Source organism: Pollachius pollachius (assembly GCF_949987615.1).
Source record: "Pollachius pollachius genome assembly, chromosome: 10".
Taxonomy (NCBI): Eukaryota; Metazoa; Chordata; class Actinopteri; order Gadiformes; family Gadidae; genus Pollachius; species Pollachius pollachius.
In genome coordinates this window covers 7,883,002-7,894,026 of record NC_136943.1, presented here as the reverse complement: position 1 = coordinate 7,894,026, position 11,025 = coordinate 7,883,002, and the positions used below count along the sequence as shown (strand labels likewise).

The 11,025-nt window shown below is 50.8% G+C and overlaps 1 protein-coding gene across 8 annotated transcripts in view; it reads right to left on the bottom strand.

The window, feature by feature from the left end:
* Positions 1 to 11,025, bottom strand: part of nlgn3a (neuroligin 3a) — a gene marked incomplete at its 3' end in the record, with an annotated part of 101,743 nt that overhangs the window by 49,613 nt on the left and 41,105 nt on the right. The gene's annotated exons all lie outside the window — the stretch shown is intronic.

The following is an 11,025-nucleotide window of genomic DNA, read 5'->3' as shown; positions in this document are numbered from 1 at the left end:
GAACCTTGAAAATCTTCCCTGCAGCCCATTGTGCTGTTTCATCACTGCACACATGATGAGGAAACCATTATATATATATATATATATATACATTAATATATATTAATATATAACACTTGTGTGGTGTGCATTGCATCACCATATTGAATGGGCTGGATGAGGACTGCGTATTGAACAGTTTTGAAGGCCTCATTCTTTTCTGCCAGCTATATTGCTGTGATATTTCACATATTTTGAACGGCACTTCAGGCTGCATTGCATTGATTCTCCAGTCAATGCCATGTTTCTTCTGACGACTAACTGATTTCAGTGGCACTTTGTGGCAAAGAGTAACGTATGATTATGCAAGCTGTCCCTCCCACATTCAGAGCCCCCCCCCCCCCCCCCCCCCCCCCCCCCCCAACAAGAAATATATAAGCCACTTCATCCTGCACTGCTGCACATCCACAATCCCATTAAAGACATTTCACACTGAGATTTCACATGCATACTTTCAGTACATCTCATTAGATTTGACTTGTTGACATGTGTTTTGTTTGCTACTGAAGCACATTCCATATCATTCATGGCAATTATTTGTATGTATGTATTTGTCTAGTTGTGGCCTCCCTCTATGAGATAATCACTGGTTTTGTCAATGGCACACAGAGTAAATGCTATTCATTTAGCGCTATAAGCTGTCGTTTCTTAGTTTACATATACAAGGCTATGGTGGTATCAATGGGCTCGCTTCTGAAACAAATGTAATGTTACAACGATCCATATGTTGCATTCAACAACACGATCACTGCACTAATCTCGCGTCCTGTTCTTTTGCTGTTGCTCACCAGGCTGACCTGACATGTAAGCAGAAGATAACAACACGGTTGCTTCAGGGGACGTTAGCAATGAGGCAAAAGAAAAAAAAAACTCGGCGACCTTGTCCTTTAAAGGACCTCTTAAATAGGGCTATTTCTGATATCTACAACGTTCAGTTGTCGTTAGGGTTTGGCTGCAGTGAAAAAGGCAAAACAGTTTTCTATTTTTTGGTGAGCAGTAATAGTATAAACGTTCTTATTTTTTCCCATTTCAATAATGATGAGACATGTTTTGTTGTTGAAAAGCAAAACAATGTCAATAAATGTGAGACACTAATAATTAAGTATAATCGAATTGGCATCCTGCATAATCAGCAACTGTTGAAAACTCTAAACAATAGACAACTCTCAAATGGGTTTGTGACTTATCCCTTTAAGAGTTCATTAAAAAAATGAACCGTACTGTCTGCATCTGCGATTTTCTCGCTTGCTCAATAATGGAGGAGTTTTTTCGAGCGTCTGTCAGCGGTTCTTTTTAAGGATGATCTGTTATTCACAGAAGCTGGAAAAACAAAAACCGACAAGGAGGCACCCTCCCTCTGTGTGGCTGCATGGTGGTAGACTAGAAAACACAGTATTGATAACAGCACGCAGCGTAGCCCTGCTATTGGACCGCTCACGGGCAGAGTCCAGTCACACCTGTCCGCTTGCATACCGTTCGCTAAGCTAAGCGTGTATTTGTACCGCGGCGCAGCGTCCCTCCATACCCGGCAGCTAATTTGCCACGTCTGCACGCACAAAGGGTTCTGGAAGATGCATTGAGAATGACAGCGTCCTCTCTCCTCTACTGGCTCAGGGTTGGAGCTTCACCCAAACATGCCAGTACCAGAGGGGAGCGACGCTAGGGAACCCTAGATCGCGTGCCGTTCTAAACCCCGCCCCCGGGGCATATCTTCCAATCTCCTCTCGTTCTAATCTGGTCACACGCCACCAGAGAAGGATGACCGAAACAGCCCCGGCGAAAAAAAAAGGACTAAATAAAAAAAAACAGAGGCATAATGCAATTTTTTATCCCGTAAAGATTTCCGTTCTTTCTCAAGCGCATCCGGCATATCTAGCCCCCCTCTTAATGCATTTGTGTGTGTGTGGTCCCCCGGTCGGTTCTTTTATCAATAGTGTGAGCTCGGGCTTTCTCACCCCTCTCTCATGGAGCCGCGGAGCGCCTGTCTGCTCCGCGGCGCCCCCAGGAGCCCCAGTGACATCCTGCAGCGGTGGCTCTCCACGGTGATATTTCACTATTGATTTTGATTTAAACGTTCGTTTTTTTCATACGGCGGTCTATAAGTCACGGGGCGCAACGGAAGGAGGCGACGATAATGATGCCGCCCCCCCTGACTCTTGCAACGAACCCCCCCCCCTCCCCCCGGGGCCCGGACGCGATGGTCCCTGCGGCCCCCCCGCGGACCGTGGAATGTGTGCGAAGAAACGGCGTCAGTCGCTGGTCCCCGGTGGGGATGGGGTGAGGGAGGGAGGGAGGCAGGGGGCAGCGAGGGTTGAGGAGGGGGGTGGGAGGTGGTGGAGGGTGAGGAGCTTGTTATTGAGCTGAAGGGTGAAGTCACACAGGGACAGATGGAGGCAGCGAGGGAGGGGGAGGGGGAGAAGACGGAAGAGGGCGGTGTTGATAACGGGAGAGAGTGACGTAATAGAGGGGAAAAGTTTGGGGTGTGACGGCCGGTTCCTCTCGTTTTCTCGTTCTCTCTCTTCCCTGTTTCTCACTCCCACTCGCCCGCCCAATCTCTGATGGTGGCGCTGGTTAACAAGGCTGTCTGTGTCCAAACGCTCTCTCTCTCCCTCCGTTCCCTTCCATTCCTATCTCCCTTGCACCCTCTCTCTCTCTCTCTCTCTCTCTCTCTCCCTCGCTCCCCTTCTCTTCTCTGGGGAAATAAAAGCCCACACAGTCACAGCCTTGACAGCCTTCCCTTGAGATCACCCCCCCACCACCACCCACCCCCCGCTCCCGGGTGGGGGGGGTGGGGTTGGCAGGGAGGGAGGGAAGGCAGGCTCACGGAGGGTTAAGGGGGGGTGGGGTGGACACCCTCCACGTCGCCACATAAAGGCCCAGTGTATCAGGGCCCCCCTGAGATGAGTGGAGGTCATAACCAGCAGTCCATCCTCCATGTTAGGGAAACGTTCCCACAAGAGCCCCCCCAGCATGTTAATTAATCACCCTGGGGGGGGGGGGGCGGGTATATAAAGGAACACAACAAAATGGACAGGATGTATTCTGAGTTGTTGAGGATGAGAGGTGGGCGTGGCCCGACAAAATATGTGATTGGCTCTTTGGGTCAATGTGTGTCCGCTGTTGTTTACAACTCACTGACCAATGAAATGGCGGTGGCGTCGCCTTGAACGAGGAAAGGCAGAGATATGTGGAAAAGAAAAGAAGAGAAAAAAAACCTGAGAAGGAGATGGGGTGAGGGAGCATGAGAGACGGAGAGAGAGAGAGAGAGAGAGAGGGAGAGAGAGAGAGAGAGAGAGAGAGATGGGGAGACGGAGAGACGGAGAAACGGAGAGACGGAGAGAGAGAGAGAGAGAGGCAAAGAGAGAGAGAGAGAGAGAGAGGGAGAGAGAGAGAGAGAGAGGGAGAGATGGGGAGACGGAGAGACGGAGAAACGGAGAGACGGAGAGAGAGAGAGAGAGGCAAAGAGAGAGAGAGAGAGAGAGAGGCAGAGGCAGGCAGGCACAAGAGAGCCTCTTTATGGCTGCCTGAACACTAAAGGCCATTCAACCGCCATCCTGTCCTTGTTTCCGGTGGGCGAGAATTGAAGGACTCTAAATCATACAGTGAACAAACAGAAAACAAACAAGTAGCAGCAGGGTTTAAGCCCGAGTCCCGTGTTTAGAACGTAATCCCTGCAAAGTCCCGCCTCCATCTGAATAAATATAACACGATTGTGTCTAACTACAAGTCTAACTATAAAACAGTGCTAAGGAATTTATGTATGAGCTTTTCATCCCTGCAGGCTTTGTCACTTATCAATAATGTAGGCAAATATCAGACCGCTTTGAATGGCAGGCATCGCTATCTGTCGTTCCAACGGCCTCTCCGCACCCCTTACATTTTGTACTCGGTTCAAATTGCATGAATACAAATTTGCAAAAGACCCCGCTGCAAGACTGTGGAAACAGATTACCCCGAGGAACCGGTGGACGCAGGCTATTTATTTATTTATACTCTTAAACGTGAGTCTCAGCAACACACGCTGACAGAGACAGATAGTGTGTTGGGGAACGCACCGGGTCAACTGCAGCACAGGGTACTCTGTGGTTTTCTTAGTCGAGGTTCCACCAAGATGCCCGGGACTCATGTGGAAAATATAAATTGTTGTGCAACAAAGCGTCACAAAGAGGAACTGGCAACGGGAAATCTGTGCTGGGAAAACCCAGCGGAGCCCATCGGACTGCCGCCGCGTGCCATCTAACACCCGGATCGCTTACCGACGCACACGCACACACGCAAACACACGCACGCACACACACGCACGACGCACCCACACACACACACACACACACACACGCGCGCGCGCACACGTACGACGGGGTGTAAGGAGAGTAAACAGATGATCAGAACGGGGGGTAAATATGTAAATCAGCGTTGATGTGGTGTGGGGACGGGTGGGGGTGGAGGGGGTGTTGCCAGCTGTTGCTTGTCCTGACTGTGACTTTGGAGACGCGTGCCTCTGGCCAGGCGGCACTGGTCAGAAAGCTCCAGTGAGAAGCAGTGCTGGCAACTACAAATTAGTAATAAGCCGATGTAACCCCCGACCCCCCGGTGCCCCAACGCTACTCAGCGACCCGAGAGCCGGGGCAGCTGCTACAACACACTCTGTCCGCCTCTGCTCCCTCTAAACAACCGCCGACCTGCACCCTCCGTCACAACCTCCACGCTGCCCTCGACTCCTCCCCCTCCACCCCTCCTCTTCCTCGACCACCGCACACCTCCACATCCCCGTCACGTCCGCCTCCGCCGCCCACACGTCCATCAGCTCCGACACCTCCACCCCTCCCGATCATCTCCACCACGGCAACCCACCCCGCCATCGCCTCCACCCCCTCCTTCCCCATCATCTCCACCTCCTCCACCACCTCCACCACCCCCCTTCCGTCCCCATCCTCGCCTTCATCTCCACCTTCCTCCACATCCCACCGACTCATTCTCCATCAGCTCCACCATCTTCTCCCAGCACCCACCACACGCACAGGTGATTCCCTGTCATGCTCGGGGCACCCCCTTTCCCAGCTCCCTGTCTCTGAGTGACTCCTGTTCACTCTCATCCTCCAACCCCCCCCCCCCCCCCCCCATCCACCCTTATCTCTTTGCACTACTACCACCACCTCTTGCCATGTCGCTCCACTCTTTTCTGCTCTTATCTGTGCAGCTCTGCCGCCCTCAGTCAGCCCTAGTATGCGCCAGAGGCAGCCGTGCCGCGGCCAGATACAGGGGAAGGCTTTTAGGCTAAGTGGCGGTTAGCATCATGCAGCTGGTGTGGAGGCGTGGCCCACGCCTGCTCCCACTGAGGGGGGAGAGAGGGGGAGAGAGACATAGGGGAGAGGGGAGGGACAGAGGGAAAGAGTGTAAGTGAGATGGAGAGAGAGAGAGAGAGAGAGAGAGAGAGAGAGAGACAGAGGGACAGAAGGGAGGGGGGAAAGACAGAGGAGGAAGAGAGACGGAGGGGAGAGAGAGAGACAGAGTGAGTGTTAATGTGTAAATGAGAAAGAGAGATAGAGAGATAGAGAGAGAGAGAGGAGAAAGAGAGGAGAAAGAGAGAGAGAGAGAGAGGAGAAAGAGAGGAGAAAGAGAGCAAGAGAGATAGACAGCAAGGTTAGGGTAGAATGTGAGAGAAAGGTGTTGCTGCGTCACACCTGCCAGGCTGAGCGGCGCTTTGCTGTCGGTTGCGCTTGGAGACAGACATCTGTCTGTGGGCGGCAAATTTATCACCTCAAACGTCTATATGTATATACATAAAAGTTCCTTTCCATCACACCCTTCATCTTCGTCTCATGCTTGTATTTGTTGCTGTGTTTCTCTTATCTGGTGTTAGGGGTGCCTCCATCTCACATCTTAACTCTGGATACTTTAGCCTATGGCACCATCATCATCTTCCTCTTCATCATCACCCTCTCTTCGTAGAGGAGTTCAAAGTCATCGTGTGGAAAATGACACGGATGCCGGGTGATGTAATTTGTGGGCGTGTGGAGAAAGTGTAGCACCACCCAGATCTGGGGAGATGTAGAGGAGAAGGGAAGGAGGGGTGGCTGCGATAGGGGCTGTGATTCCACAGAGGAGATCAGAGCACGGGGGGCTTATCAAAGCACATCAGTGGTGGGGAGTGTGAGTTTAAGGTCATCATTTAGGGCATCTTCAAAGCCCTCAGCCTCCCTTCTCCTGCCTAGGTTTCAGCCGGGCTTGATAGTTAGCCATAATGAGCCAAGTTAAGACTGTGGCCCCGCTGCTGAGATCTTGGAAGATTGTGAAAACATAAGAGCAGGCGACTCACTTCTAAGATTGTTATTTTTATCCCCTCGTATGCTGTGTTTAATTCGCTTTCACAACAAGTTAATTTGTAAAAGTCCTGCCAACGTTTGTGGTAAACAGCAACCGCAGCAATTCAGATTAGCATCTGGTTTCCTCAGGCCCTAGTAGTGTAGTGTGCGTGAGTAATGTTGTATTTGGTCATGGGCAAGTGCAATATTTTTGGTCACTAAGAAAGGGGACTGTATTCACAAGGGCAAGGGCAAAAGCTATTTTACGCTCTGAACAATAAGCTGGTCTGTGTGTTCGGTCAATGTGCGGCAGTTGTGTGTGCAGTTGTGTGTGTGTGTGGTGAGTAACCAAGAGCATGTTGGCTGTACATTGTATCGACCCCTATCGATATGAAAAAAGAGTGTTACACCATATGACAGTATGTCACTGTGAGTGTATGGTGTGTGTGTGTGTGTGTGTGTGTGTGTGTGTGTGTGTGTGTGTGCGTTAGTACGTGTGTTTATGTCTTTATGTGCTTATGTGAGCATGTTTCTATGTGGATGTGTGTGTGTGTCCAAGGGCTGCCGTGTATGTGCATGCGAGTATATGCATGCACGTGTGTCTGTGTGTGATTTTGCATCTGTGTGTGTGCCTGCATGTGTGTATGTGCATGTGTCTATGTGTGCGTGCGGATATGTGTGTGCGTGCATTATTGTGCGCACTTGTGTATGCGCACACACACACACACACACACACACACACACACACACACACACACACACGTGTGTTTGTGCGCGTATGCATGTATGTGCGTGTGCGTGCGTATGCGTGTATGTGTGTGCGAATGTGTGTGTGTGAGCCTGTGTGAGTGCCGGTGTGGGATGCGGTGAGGTAGGTATGGATATTAATCACAGGGAGGAGCCTGGTTGTGTGGCGCCGAGCGGAGATGGATGGGCTGTGAGTGCAGTGATGTCACCCTGACAAATGGGCCGGCCGTGTTGGCTGAGACTCGCACATCGCCTCTCATTTCAATTAGTTCCTCACAACAACCTACCCACCCCCCAATTTGCAGGTTATGCACACGCACACATACACTGCACACTGCACACGCACGCGCGAGCCCGCGTGCCCAAACACCACACCCGCACACGGATGTACGCATACGCCCGCCCACACACACACACACACACACACACACACGCACACACACCTTGCAGTGTCCTAACCTGTCGCAGAGCCCTCTAACTTGAGGCAGTGATGCATTAGAGTACAGTGAACCTCCAGGAGCACACGTCGTATACAGTGGCTCCCCCAATTATGACAATACGCTCACGTTCCGCCAGCCAGGCGCTCATTACCATTCATAATGTAAGCCAAACAGCGCGCTGACTCTATAGGTCTACACCGAGTGCACCAGCCAATGGTAGTTGGCACCATACTTGCGAGTGTTTACAAACTGAAAGAGAATGTGGGCAGCGCCCCAGCATTTCCCACAATATCAATTTGATGAAGTGCTGGACTGGTAGCAGCGATGTGACTAGGCATTCGCTCTAATGATAATAGAATGCATTGGGTTCCTCAGACAAAGTACAGCGTAAACAGCACACACGCGCGAGCGTGCAGGCGCACACACATACTCACGCATACTGCTGAGAGAGGCAGTTAACGGAGTTCATTGAACTGGGGCTTGCGAGGTTTAACCTCACCTCGCTCGCTCTCTACGGCTCCAGGTCTGAAAAGGTCTCTCATGTCTCCTATCGATGGAGCCAAGTCTGATTTGAGAGTGTCCGTCACCCTTAAAGAGTTAAGGGATTAAGCCAAAGGCTTGACGCCACTAATCGCTAGCGATAGGCCCTGGTCTCCGATTCCTATCAGTGCGGGGTGAACTTTGACCTTTTGGAGTTTGGACTGGACACTGCACTGCGTATCGAATGGAACCATTCGATTTGGTCTGCGTTTTTTCCTTCCGTGGCTACTTTTCCTTCCTCTCCTAGTTCTGTTTTTTTGCTCGAACTCCAACTCTTGTTTTCCCTCTTTTCTGCTTCTTTCTGATGCTCGGCCAGAACGATAATTAAAAGAATCCCTGTAGCTATGTGCGGGCCAAATCCTGGATCTTTGTGTGTGTGTGTGTGTGTGTGTGTGTTTTCACGCGTGTCTGTGTGTGTGTGTGTGTGTGTGTGTGTGTGTGTGTCTGTGTGTGGAAGTGTGTGCGTGTTTTGTTTCCATTGGTGGGTTTGCAAGATAGTGTTTTTAGATTATTGCTGACTGACATTAAACATAGATTTGGAGATTTAGGCTAGTGGGAATGTCGTTGCCCCATTTCACAGGCAATAAAAACAGCAAGGTTGATCTCGTCGATCCCTGAGCACCAATCCCTCCCTTTGGTTTGGTTGACCTGCTTACACAGCTCCTGTTGACACACCGTAACGCTTTGATATAGCGTGTTTGATGAGCATACTGCTTCGCCGACGCCCAAAGTGTGTCCGACATCTTTTGTTGTCTTTAACAAAGATCGGGCTCCCCACGACCCACCGCTACCTGACGCCCTACAAAAGGAGGATTCCCCGGCGGAGGGACATATTAGCTTTGTGCTCTCCTCTCATGCCACTGATAGCCCATAAGTTCCCGCCAACGTTCTTCGTGTACCATCGGGGGCTGTGTGATTCTTTTGTGTGTTTTTTTTTAGTTGCTTCACTGCGTCTCTTTTTAATCCAGCCACACTAGAGAACTGAGTTCGAGGGGGCTACCCGACAAAAAAAAAACCCCACAAATAAAAAGAGGTCAGATCTCTCTTTCTGTTTCATCTCGGCCTCCTGTGATCCCCGAGGACGTCGCTCTGTGCTCGTCTGCCTCTGCCTGGCATTGAGAGTTTGTGCCAGTGCGCTGTTTGTTTGGCATTCTCTCCCCCTCCACATCGCACTGAAATCTGCCTGACAGTTCGGCAGCGCGGCGCGGGCCCCACAGGGGCTGCCGTCAGATAAAATGTCACCACAACTTTGTTCCACGCGGCCTATAGGCTGGCCAAGCGTACTGCGCACCTTAGTGCACAAAGGCTGACCGGGGGAGCGGGGGAGGTAGGGAGAGAGAGAGGGAGGGGGGGGGGGGGGGGGGGGAGAGAGGGGGAGGAGGGGTTGGAGTGAAAGGGGAAGGGGAGTGAGCGAGAGAAAGATAAAGAGTGGCATACAGAGAAAGAAATAGAGAGATAAAGTGTGAGAGAACCACAGTTTGAGAATTGGACTTGCTTCTTGCAATACCAGTGTTGCACACTGGCTCAGTTTTCTATGCAAAGAGATCTAATCCTGATACCGGTGAGGCCTGCCCGAACCAAACATCCCCCCCCCCCCCCCCCACCTACACACACACACAAACACAAAGAGAATGAAACACTAGATAAATATCATCAACAGGAGCACACATAAAGAAACAGCTATAAAAGCAAAAGCAGGCGAATGGGAGGTACTTTGTGCTGAATAAAGATTCAGAACCAGTCCCCTAGTCCTGATGCAGACCATGTTGCACGAGTCACTAATGAGGCCAGCAACACACTTTTAGCATATGTCTGGGGGCAGGAATCCTATACTTTTAAACTCTAGCAGCGGAATGTCTTTGAAACTGTTTATACAGGGGGGGCACCAAAGCGTTCTGTAGCGAAGCGATCCCGCAATTAGTCCGAAGGATCAATATGCCCAACAATATAGGAATAAAACAACTCTTCCTTGAAATGCCTCCTGAAAATAGGGGTCGTCATGCGAGTTACACTTTATGGCGCTGAGACTTGCAGCTCAGCAACTGTGTAAACTCCCTTTTGTTTTTCCATTAGCATTGATGCATTTTTAAGCATGATGACTGGAAGTAAAATTTTATTTCAAGCTAATAAACACAGACGGTTCGAAAACATCAGTTGTCTTGGGATTACGGTCATTTAAATCTTCCGTAGGCTACAACAACGTACTTATTCAGCTGTATTGACTCGTACGCCAAAGTGAATACTTGGTCCTCGCGCACTTAAAGTCTGGTAACGATGCATCCTTGGAAATTGTTCATTGGTTTCCTTTAATCATAACACAATTAACTTTTTGATTTGGATTTTTAACCCTGCGACGACAACGAGCAATTAAATCCACCCAAACAACAAAAATAAATATATAACGTCACGATGGTATGCTCATTTACCCGGGGATCGAGCGTCGTGATTGGATAAGAGCCCTCTGCTATCCTCACAAGTCGCTGCACTTTAACAGCTTTTCAGACTCAAACCCATGACATCTCCCAGTCAAACACTATCCACCCCCGCACCACCTTCCATCTCTCCTCACGGAGACCAGTAGTAGCAGCAGCAGCGGTAGAAGCAGTATCCTTCCCACGGATAATTCTCTCTCTCTCTCGATATCGCTCTCTCTCTCTCTCACTCTCTCTCCCTCGCTCTCGCTGTCGTTGCGGTGCGATGGGGGGGGGGGGGGGGGGGGGCGGTTCCCTGCGCTGTCACCTCCTGTTAGCTCAACCTGCCGTCGGTGCGTGCGTGCCACTGCGGAACACAAACGCAAACCCTTCTCTCGTTGTCCGTGCTCTCTTTTCACCCCTCCCCCCGGCTCCCCCATCAGCGCCCCGCCCCCACCCTTCCCTCCCTAGCCCCTCACTCTCCACCTCCAGCCCTCCCCTCACTTTCTCTCCCTCCCTCCCCCTCCCTCCCCAGCCCCTGACTCT